Source organism: Amblyomma maculatum, chromosome 2, assembly GCF_055883805.1.
Source record: "Amblyomma maculatum isolate TAMU_Amacu chromosome 2, ASM5588380v1, whole genome shotgun sequence".
Taxonomy (NCBI): domain Eukaryota; kingdom Metazoa; phylum Arthropoda; class Arachnida; order Ixodida; family Ixodidae; genus Amblyomma; species Amblyomma maculatum.
The window spans coordinates 10,563,117-10,573,886 of NC_139345.1; the positions used below are offsets into that span (position 1 = coordinate 10,563,117).

Below are 10,770 nucleotides of genomic sequence, written 5' to 3' on the forward strand. Positions count from 1 at the left end.
TTTGGCTAAGAACGATGATAATTGAGAAAGGACCGTTTCAATTACACGCTCGAGGACATACGGCCTTTGATTTCACGATTTCGTGGCCGACCAGGCGCAAACGATAGCGTTGCTCGGCTTTGACGATCGTATGATTGCTTTCGCACTAAAATCTCAGACTGAATTTATTAGCACAAGTAGGAGAAGCGCAGCTGTCACCTTTGTTCAAATGTATTTGCCCGCCTCGCTCTTCTGAAAGAATTGTTCAGTAAAAAGTTACACAAAAAAGGAAGAAATGGGAAAACGCTCACAGGAGTGCGTAATACAGAAATTGAGGGGGAGGGGAGCGGTGGAGGAGGGTCGCCGGGCAGACGTTCCACAAATAGAGTAGCAGAGCTCAAGAACGGACGCCTCCGCTCGCGCACATTCGGGGAACTTTTCTTTCGTACCCTCCATAGGCAGGTCCATGCACTTACATGCACTATGTTATGAAAACGCCGCACCTCGCTTTCAGGCCGCTCTTCCGCACGTGTGCTGAGTATGCAAATAACACGCGCCTTCTGCTTCCGCCTTTGTGAGTAGCGCTTCTTGATCTCGGCCGAGCTCAAAGGCGCTCTCATATATCCCGCCACTAGGCTGCGCTGCGCGCCTATTATGCGAAAGGTCGTGTCGTCTATACCTTTCCACATAGTGACGCACGCACTCACTCCCGTATTTGAACATTCATTATATTCTGAAGTGTCTTCGGATATGAAGAGCGCTTGGCACTGCTTCGAAAGGATAGTCACGCATTTCTTTTGTTCAAGAACATATTTTGACCACCTGCAAGAGTGATCGAAATACGTAACAGAATTTCCCTTTTCTGCAAGGCAATATGCTTCATGAAGGGTATATATTCCACTTCTAGTGATCTCATATTTTGCCTCACACTTACTCAGAGAGCGAACGCCGAAAAACGAAAAGCCATGTTGAATGAATGAATTGAAAACTTTATTTGGACAAAGGGAATTATCTCGGTGTGGGTGGAGTCCAGGACCCCAGTGGCCTTTGCCGTCTTGCGCGCTCTGTCGATCAGCTTGAGCTGGTCATCAGGCGTCAAGCAGGACAGCGCATCCTCCCGCTGCTCCGGTGTTGGTGTGGTGTTTATTGGCGCTAACAGTATTTTTTGACACGCCCATGTAACGTGGTAGAGTGTAGGGGGTTCCCCGCATAGTGGGCATTTATTCTCATATGTTGTGGGATGGATTTTACTGAGTATACTCAGGTTGGGGTATGTGTTAGTCTGCCGAATTGTTTTTCAGGCAACCTACTGCTCTCTATTAAGGCCTTTGTGAGGAGGTGAGCAGATCCTCCTTAAGGCTCTTTGATGTTCAAGGAAGGCTCCATGCATAGCGTCTAGTGACTGCGTCCAGTTCCCCGTCGTTGTGCGCCTCTCGGTTGGCGTACGCTCGGGCATTGGCGTCGGCACGTTGGTTACCTTTGTCAGTCTTATGGCCTGGTGTTCACGCTATGAAGCATCTCGAAAAGGGGATTTTTCTTGCTTTGAGTATGCGGATAGCCACAGCGGATATGAGTCCGCTGCTATACCTTCTGCTTGCTTCTTGAGAGTTCGTAATTATTTGTGTAGTAGCCTCCTCGCCCTGGTGGGCGATAGCGAGAGCGATTACCGCTTCCTCAGCCTCGAGAATGTTGTTGCCCTTGATCGAGGCGCAGTTGTTTTCCCTAAGCTGGTGATCAACCACGCTGGCTACCGCTCCGTATTGCCCTTTGTATGTGGTCTACAAATGCGCTCTTGGACTACCGGTCAACACCAGGACGAAAAAATTATCTAAACTGGACATAAGCAACACAGTGCAAGAGCACATCGAGGTCCACCTTCTCGCGAAGAAAATAAGACTTATGCAGACGCAAACGGGAAGGAACACGCTGAATATACTGGGCATGAGAGATGCTTGCACATAAATAAATAGCACGGGGAGCATACCGAAGGAGATAAGAGAGATCATTAAGGTCAATCCGATTCCGAAAAACATGCATCCGAAAATACACAAGGCCAGCAGAGAGCAGGAGAAAAAAAAAAAACATATTTTCCGTCGAGCCATGTTGAGTCGCAGGCTCTCGAGCAAGAGTCGATTACTTTTCTGCGGCAGTGCTGAGGAGTGAAATTTAAAGTGCAGTTTCAGTTAGAGATGACTACGATCAACTGCAAGATGCACGACTCCCACTGGGAGTGAACTCATGAACTCTTTAATACAAGTAATGTTTACCGCTTGTTGTCGCAGAACGTTTCCGCAGCCTTCAATCGCTCTTCCAAGTTTTGCTTTAAGGCACGTAGCCAAGCCCGTCAATCCCGCGCTTTATAAGTGGCTGATTTTCCTTTAAATGAAGACATGACCATTTCACTATAGATTATCTAATTATGGAACAGAGTTTCACTTCACAAAGTCCAGTCTTTAAGAATCCTCTCATGAGAGAAAAATATTTGTTGAAACACGAACAAAACGAGAGGAGTTCTTGCTGCTCAGGGGTGTGGCTTAATGTAGCAAGGAACAGCCACAAAGCAACAAAAACATTAGCGTATTCGCCTTCATTACTGTGTTTGTGCGGACCAAAAAGCAGTTCGAGAAAGCCTTCCCCAGGCAATGCCGATCGTTTCGTTTTCTTTTTGGAAGAGCGGTTTGTCGGATCATGTGGTGCAGAATTGTCGTCGATGCATGACTCATGCGCCCCTCGTCCGCTTTCCGGCGTTTCCGGCTACTAGAACCACCGCCAGTACTCTCCTCCTGCTGAGCCGTCTGAAAGCCATCCACTGTCTCCTGAGCGCATCTCCTCTAGTCGCTGTTCACCTTTGTCCCGTCGGCGTTTCATATCTCCGATGTGACGTCTACCCTCGGCAACCGAAGGGGAAAACTAGATGCCGCAGTTCCTGATGCGAAATCTGCGTAGGCCTTGGTTATCTGCAGCGAATTTGATTGGAGTTTGCGTAGACAATGTAACTATGATGGCCCTTGTCGACACCGGTGCTGCAGTATCTGTGATGGATGCAGCGCTTTGCCGCTCTTTTAGGAAAGTGAAAACGCCCCTTTATGACCTGTCGTTAAGAGCTACGAGTCCGCACCTCATTCAGCAGTCAGCTGCGTGTGCCTCCAAAGTACTCATTCAAGACATTTTTATACAATCGAGTTCATCGTTTCGTCGTCATGTTGACATGCGGCCATCTTTGGCTGGGAATTCCTATCGCTTTAGGACGCGATCATAAATTGTGCTTGGGCTCAACTAGCGCTCTTTGCGCTGCCCAATCTTGTGCCGGACGCTGATGTTTCTGATGCCTCTGTTTCTGCCAAAGTTATTGTCATCGATAGTACCGATGTTCCCGCGTTCCCATCTGTGATTGTGCCTCTCTCCTGTGACTCTGTCCGCGATGCAAACGTCGTCTTCCCACCGTCCGATATTTTTCTTCGCCGCCACTGTCGGCCCCTGCCTTTCGCCCTGCTCACCATATCTGCCGGCCTCACATCATTATGGGCCCGAATTCATTTTCAAACATATTCACGCTTTGCGCCGCAGAGAATGCATCAGATCGTGCAGCTCTTCAGTTCTGTTTTCAACACTGACGGCGCCGGAGGATCACCGCCGCTTGACATAAACGCGCGCAGCCCACATATAACTGCGTCCGCCCCGTTGTCACCGGATCTCTTTCTTCGCTCTATTGATGCCCCTCTTCCTTTACCTCAGCACAACCAGCTTCTTGCGCTCCTTGAAGAATTCCGCTCCTCCTTGGATTGCTACCAACTGTCGAAAACCACATTGACAATGCTGCCCGTACTCCTTTGTGTCAGCGTCCATATCGTGTTTCCGCAACCGAACGCCAAGTTATTGAAGAACAAGGTAACAAAATATTCCAAAGTGGAGTTATTCTGCCCGCCGACAGACCATAAGCCTCACCGGTAGTACTCGTGAAGAAGACGGATGGTTCCGTTCCATTTTGCGTCGATTACCGCTGTATTAATAAGATCACGAGAAAGTCTGCCATCTGCCCCGCATTTATCTCCGGACTGCCTCCAAGGTGCAGAGCTTTCTTCGTCACTCGACTTGCGCTCTGGTTATTGGCAGGTCCCGATGGCAGATGAAGATCGGACCACAACCGCATTTGCGAATCTCTCTGAGTTCATCGCTATGCCTCTTGACTACAGCGCAGATCTGTGCTACAATCTGTCCTGTTTTATATCAAGATGAATTAGACGTCTTGCGCGTAAAGACGACCCGCTGATGCGCTACGTGCTCATACACTAAATGCGAAGGATGTATTTTCTGCAGAAAATTTGTAATTACCACAACGGAACGATTGTTATGTTAGCCCACCAGGATGACTGTGGCTTTGTCGCGAAGCTGCTGGTTACGAAATCTCGGTTAATATTGATGCTGTGCCGGTTGCATTGTCATGAGGGTGAAAGGCGAGAATGCCTCCAGGCAGAGCGATGTCGTTGCAAAAGCGGGTATAAATTTGTGATCCTTCTCTACGGCGTTCTTTATAAGTACTGTGTCGCTCCTAAAGGTCAAACCCGAAAGTTTATAATCTATTTTCGTTAAGTTTATTGATTGGCATTCATATCGACAGTATTTCTGTGAATTGAAGGCTATGCCTTATAGAACTGGGTTCATGAGGCATCCGACTAGTAAAACCCTGCATAGGGGCAAAACACCGGTTTATTCCGGGCAGCAAAAAAAAACAAAAAAGCTTAAATTGTTACATATATTCATTTAGCTGGGGAACGACCAAAATAAAAGGCATGAAAATTTGTTCACGAGGAGGAAAAAATTGTGTCAGTGCGGCACATTGTAAGCTAGGGCTGCGGCAAACGGAGCCACTTGTGCCGATTACCGGAGCAGACTCCGTCTCGAGGCTGGCAGCCGGTGCATCTTCACTGCAAGGCCAGGACGGACAGCAAAACAGCGCATACCTCACTGCTAGGGGAAAAAAAAAAAGAAATGAAGGAAGCGTGCATACTGTTTGTGCTTTGCCGAGGGCAGCTCCAAGCCGTCACTTGTTCGAAACCGCGCGGTTTTCGTTGGCTAGCGTGCCTACCGATTCTTTCCGCATTCATAGGAAAGAAGAAAAGAAGAAAGCGTGCGTGCTGTGTGCTTTGCTTGCTTGATGGCTAGATGCTTCTTCTCCTCCAGCTCGGAGCCCGCCGGGGTGGTGCAGTGGTAAGACGCCCGACTACTGTGCCGGAGTTCCCGGGATCGAATCCCGGCCTCGGCGGCTGCGTTTTGATGGAGGCGAAACGAAGTGGCGTCCGTGTGCTGTGCGATGTCAGCGTACGTTAAAGATCCCCAGGTGGTCGAAATTACTCCGTAGCCCTCCACTACGACCCCCTTTCTCTCTATCCACTTTCACTCCCACCTTCATCCCTTCCCTTACGGCGCGGTTCAGGTGTCCACAGAGCAAGTGTGACAGATACTGCGCCTTTCCCTTCCTATGAACCAACCAACCAACCTCCAGCTCGGAGCCGCGCTCCGACGGCCTAGCGCCTCCTTTCAACCTTCCCGCACCATAGAGTTTCCCGCGTATTGGACTTGTCTTGAGAGACATCTTGCAGTCACCCTCTCACTCCCTCCAGTAAAATGAAAACTAAAAAAAAAAAAGCATCGACAGGACACGCAAGAGCAACGTAGACTCTACTTCACTTAGTGTCACGTGATTGCGCGCCCAGGATCTGCAAAGATATCCTCCCGTTCGGGGACGGCAGCGACTGCTGCAAGTGTGATACGCGCTACTCCTTCATTCGCTACAGGTGTGTGGCCGCTCCGCCTTCTCATTGGCTAAGCCGCGTCACAGCCTTCGCTTTCGAGCTTCAAGTTCACGGAAAGGTTACGTATACTTGCGCAAAGAAGACGGGACACAAAAAAGGCACATATACGACATGTACGGAGCGCAACTTCCAACTGGTTTTAATTTTGAAAAAGCCGATACATTTATATCGGCACTGAGCAAACACAAGAAAAATAAAAAGAAAAATAAACGCACTGCCCACGTAGCATCCCGCCGCCAAGTGTTCCGCCAGGTAGCAAACGTGTAAAACTGATATCCTTCGATATACAGTAATCAAATACAAGAAAAGGCCACGACACGGATAAAAGGGAAGATGAAGCATAAAGTGAACGATGAACATATAACATTTCTTAGCAAAAGCAGTGTCAAGGAAATAAAAAACAAGTAAAAAGAAAACAGAAATGAAGTTGCGCTCCGTACATGTCGTAACCTTTCAAAGATGAACCAACTCGCCCAAGCAAGAGTATTACTTGAAGTTCACGGAGAGTCTCGTTTCGGACAGACGGCGTAATCCGCGATGGCGATTAGTAGTATTACGCACAAAAACAATTCGCGGAATGAAAAATTAGTGTTAAAGGCGCCTTAACGTGTACTTTTAAGGAATGTGCGCGTCGATTTGGCGGATTACGAAAATTTACACGCAGACGACGGCAGTTGCGACACGGAGAAATAGAAGAGCCAAATTTTGTATAACACTGAAAACAATACATATGTACAAGTAACAATGACTTCACAGCTACAAAACTGAACTAGGCTTAGTGCTCAGTTCTATAAGTTGGCTCAATACATAAATATTGAGCTTACAGCTCTCTTATCACGACTCGTCCAAAGCCGTGGCCTGCCCTATTCCTCCATCCAGGCCTGACCCGGAAACAAAAAAGCTTATCTGGAATTCTCTAGAAGTTAACGAAGAGCTGAGAGAGTGAGAGAGAGAGAGAAGCATCCGCGACTCGCGCTAGCCTGCGCGCTTCTCCCGGTGGCCGTTCAATTTTTCTAGCACCCGGGGGTGCGCTCAGCCTTGTCAAGGACACAAGGAGAGGAATGGGCCCAGCCCCGGTGCTGGATGCGGGCACGGGGAATCATCGCTTTCAGAATGTTCGGAAGCCTTCTGTTCCTTTCGGGGCGGTAGCGCCAAAAATGTCCTGCGCTAACAAACGGAACGCCCTTACAGTTTCCAACGCGGAAACGGACGACTCTCCCCTGCCCCGGTATTAACCGGACGAAGGGCTATCTATGCGATATCTGGACACTCTCACTACATTATGAAGGGCGCTCATAAAAGGCGGCCCATTGCGCACATTTTTTTTTATTGTGATCAAGGAACCCGTAGGGGTCCCGAAACGAGGTGGTAGTGGTAGTGGTTTATTGTTATTAGACAATCAAAAATAAAAGTGTTGCCCGCCGCGGCAACTGATATCTAAAAAATCTGAAGCACCTGAGCGCGGTGGCCGGCAGGAAAGAAAAGGGGATATGGAGATGATAGCCAGAGGAAGTATAGAGTGGAGCGATATGAAGAAAGGACAGGGGGAGCTTTGTACATTATTTACAAAATACAAAAGGTGAACGAGTTCGCGTTGCTCGCGCGGAAGTGTTGGAGCACTGAAACGAGGCATTTTTCATTTTTTTTTCTACTTGGAAAGTCTGTTTTCTTCAGCCGCAAGGCTTGCCCCCGGCCAGTAAGGATTCTGGCGAACCCTCAGCTATGATGCCTCGGTCAAAACATTAACTTATCTCACTTTTGCTTCCCCTAAGTTAAAATATACACCTTCAGTCGGGGATACTCATCAGTCTAAACTTGAATATCCTGAAATCAGTTTAAAATCGTTCGATCAGAATTATTTTTTTTTCGGTCATCGCGTCGTTTTAGCGTATTGCACTGAAATAGTATCCTCACTGTAATAGTTTCTAATTGAAGCGTGCGCCATAAAGTAGTGTCGTTTATGCTCCTATCCTGACATCGGGAGACATGTCTGTGGTTTGTGGCTTGTGGGGTTTAACGTCCCAAAGCGACTCAGGCTATGAGAGACGCCGTAGTGGAGGGCTCCGGAAATTTCGACCACCTGGGGTTCTTTAACGAGCACGCACAGCACACGGGCGCCTTGCTTTTTGCCATATTAGGGTGGGCTTTTCTAATGGTTTAGCGGGAGTAGGTCGACTTCACGCCAACCTAGTTAGCGCAATAGCGCAAAAGGAACATATGCTGACGCGGCGATCTTCCTGGACAATAATGCTGTCCAAACACACAGCCGGAGCGCTGGCACTTGTTCTTTACATATTCTAGTGACACAGTTGTTCCGGGCGTTTAGACCGAAAGGTGGCGAGCTCCGTGGAGTGCTAGGTACTCTGGATGCTTGGCACCGAGGGTTCTTCAGTGTTATGATAAGAGAACGCCGAAAGAGCTCCCACGTGAGGGATATGACGTGCATGCAAGTATTATCTCACGCAAAGTGACTATAGCCCCTTCTGATGATTATAAGTGCGGCCCATATACTTATATGTTGTTTGCTATCGAGAAAAAGAAATGTGAGGATTTAATAGCTCCATGAACTAAACTGCCTTTGAATATCCAGATCTTGTGCGACATTTCGCTTTATCGAAATATCAGAGAAATGAGGTTTGAGGATACAGAACGACGGAGATTTTTTGACGCAGTGATAAAATTTGAGAGTAAGTTTCGAGTCTCATAATCGTGGGACCATTTTAGACTGGATGAAAGATTTTCTCCCACCAGGTGCATGGCTTCTGTGGGGTGAAATTCCTGCAAAAACAAAAAATAATGGGGGGAAGGGGGGGACTTCATGGCGGGCAGACCAAAATCCCTTTAGTCATGTCCCTCTTTGTCCGAGCTTCTTTGCGCTACTGAAATTACATCGCCAACAACACGAGGAAAAGAAAAAAAGAAAAGAAGAAGCTAAAATATAATATAACATATAATGCGAGCTCCCTCCATTGCACTTTAAAGTCTTGTCTCCTTTTATTAGTTATTTTTATAATATATGCTTTTGACTTTAACAAACAAGCAAAACGAAACTAATAACCAAAAAGTTAAGGGCGAAAATAGCTGTTACAATTAACTCAGCCCAATAATACAAGCTGAAATCGGCATCGTGCTGCGCCGGAAATTATAGCTTCACTGGGCACGGCTCGTATAAGCTGTTAAGTGATACTCCCGAGTGATTTCTCCAAACGAGTAAGCCTGTGCTATTTTACTTCATTTAGTTGTGCACAGTTCGTACTTGAATATTCACGAAGGAAACAACCTTGCCCTCAGTGAAGAGCCTTTTGACACGCTGGCCTGCGCTACGTGCTTGTGACATGAATACAAGCGACCCTGTACGAGCAGTACCAGAAGCTCAGCTCAAGCTTCGCTCCCTATTAGGAGATTGTGTGCAGCTATCCCATCGCTATGACGCATAATTATTTGTTACGGCAATCTTTCAGATAAGGAGAAAAACAACAAAGAAGATATGGGCGTGTGCATGGTAAGCTAAGTGAAGGGAATATAGCCGATGGCCCTTCAGGGCCAGTGAGTCTATTATAAACAAACGGCAAACGTAGCCGGGGCAGCAAAGTCAGGAAGGTGAATGATATTGTGGTAGTAGCAGGTATATAAGAGTGCTGCAGTTTCGAGGTCAAAACGCGGCGCATTTGAACGTAACGCTGTTATTCAATCTGCTCCGCTTACTCATCGTGCTCTGGTATGTTTGTGAACACATCTGCTGAACCATATTGTTGCCACATCCGCGCTCTGCTGTCGAGGGTGGGCATCAGCATCGACTCTTAAACCCTCGTTTAGGCTATGAATATGCAACAATGAATTCGGTCCGGCTGGGTGCTGCCTTCCGAGTAAAAGATATAATTCACCCTGCAGTAATGCGGGCTCAGCGTTGAGTACGACGAAGGCCTTTGTATAGTTTCTCAGGAATACGGTACTTGGAATGTCTGCAGCGGAAATCCCATTTGTCAGTATGCGAGTGTGTGTGAGAGTGAGGTTTTGAAAATGTCCTGTCGTACTCCTTATTCTCATGCAGAGTAGAATTCCAGGTACATTACCTGGCTGATATATCCAGTTATCCAAAGAGAACTTCTCACCCTTCATATAGGTAACGGAGTAGCAAGCACTGCCTCCGAACCGATCATTTATCTCCTTTTCTTCCTTCCGTTTCATTTTATCTTTTCTTCGTTGCGTTAAATTCATTTGCTTATTTGCTTACATACTTTATACTCACTCACTAACTCCCTCTTCTCCTCCCCCTCTCTCTATTCTATTACATTCTTTCCTTTCTTCTTTCTCTCTTTCTTTCAAGCAAGTATTCATCAATTAAACTTTTAGGCAACAACTTTATTCCTGAGATTAGATATGCCGCGAATCATTCAAATATTGATTGCTTTTCAACAAACCCCCTTTTTTTTTTCAACAAGAGGCCATTTGGCCTCTGCTCCGCATCAGCCATGTTAAAGCTAATATGGATACGACACTGCAAGCTTGAAGTGGCCGATTTGTCAGATATATTTAGATGACGTAGTTGTCTGCTCTGCAAACATTGAAGACCACCTGAAAAGGCTTCGGGTAGTTCTCGACGGAATAAAGTCATCAGGGCTAACGTTTAATACAGCGAAGTGCCACTTCGCCCACGAGAAGTTGTTGTTCCTAGGCCACATCATAAGCAAGGACAGAATTCGCCCAGACCTGCAGAGAACAGGTGAGATTGCGCAGTTTTTGAAGCCTGGTGACAAGAATGCTGTACGCCGATTCCTTGGGCTGTGCCTGTACTGCCGGCTATTTGTGAGGAACTTCTCGCGTATCGCCGAACCTTTGACGCTTCATACAAAAGCTGATGTAACGTTTACATGGGAAGCGCCGTAAGCGGAAGCCTTCCAAGGACTTAAGCGCCTCCTACAGTCGCCTCCTGTCGAATGTCAACTCGATGAAAACGCTGAGACCACACCAACACAAG

The 10,770-nt window shown here is 47.2% G+C and overlaps 1 pseudogene; it reads right to left on the reverse strand.

Moving 5' to 3' along the window:
• Positions 1 to 913: 913 nt before the first annotated feature.
• LOC146197927 (uncharacterized) lies at positions 914 to 6,895 on the reverse strand (annotated as a pseudogene).
• Between the last annotated feature and the right edge of the window lie 3,875 nt (positions 6,896 to 10,770).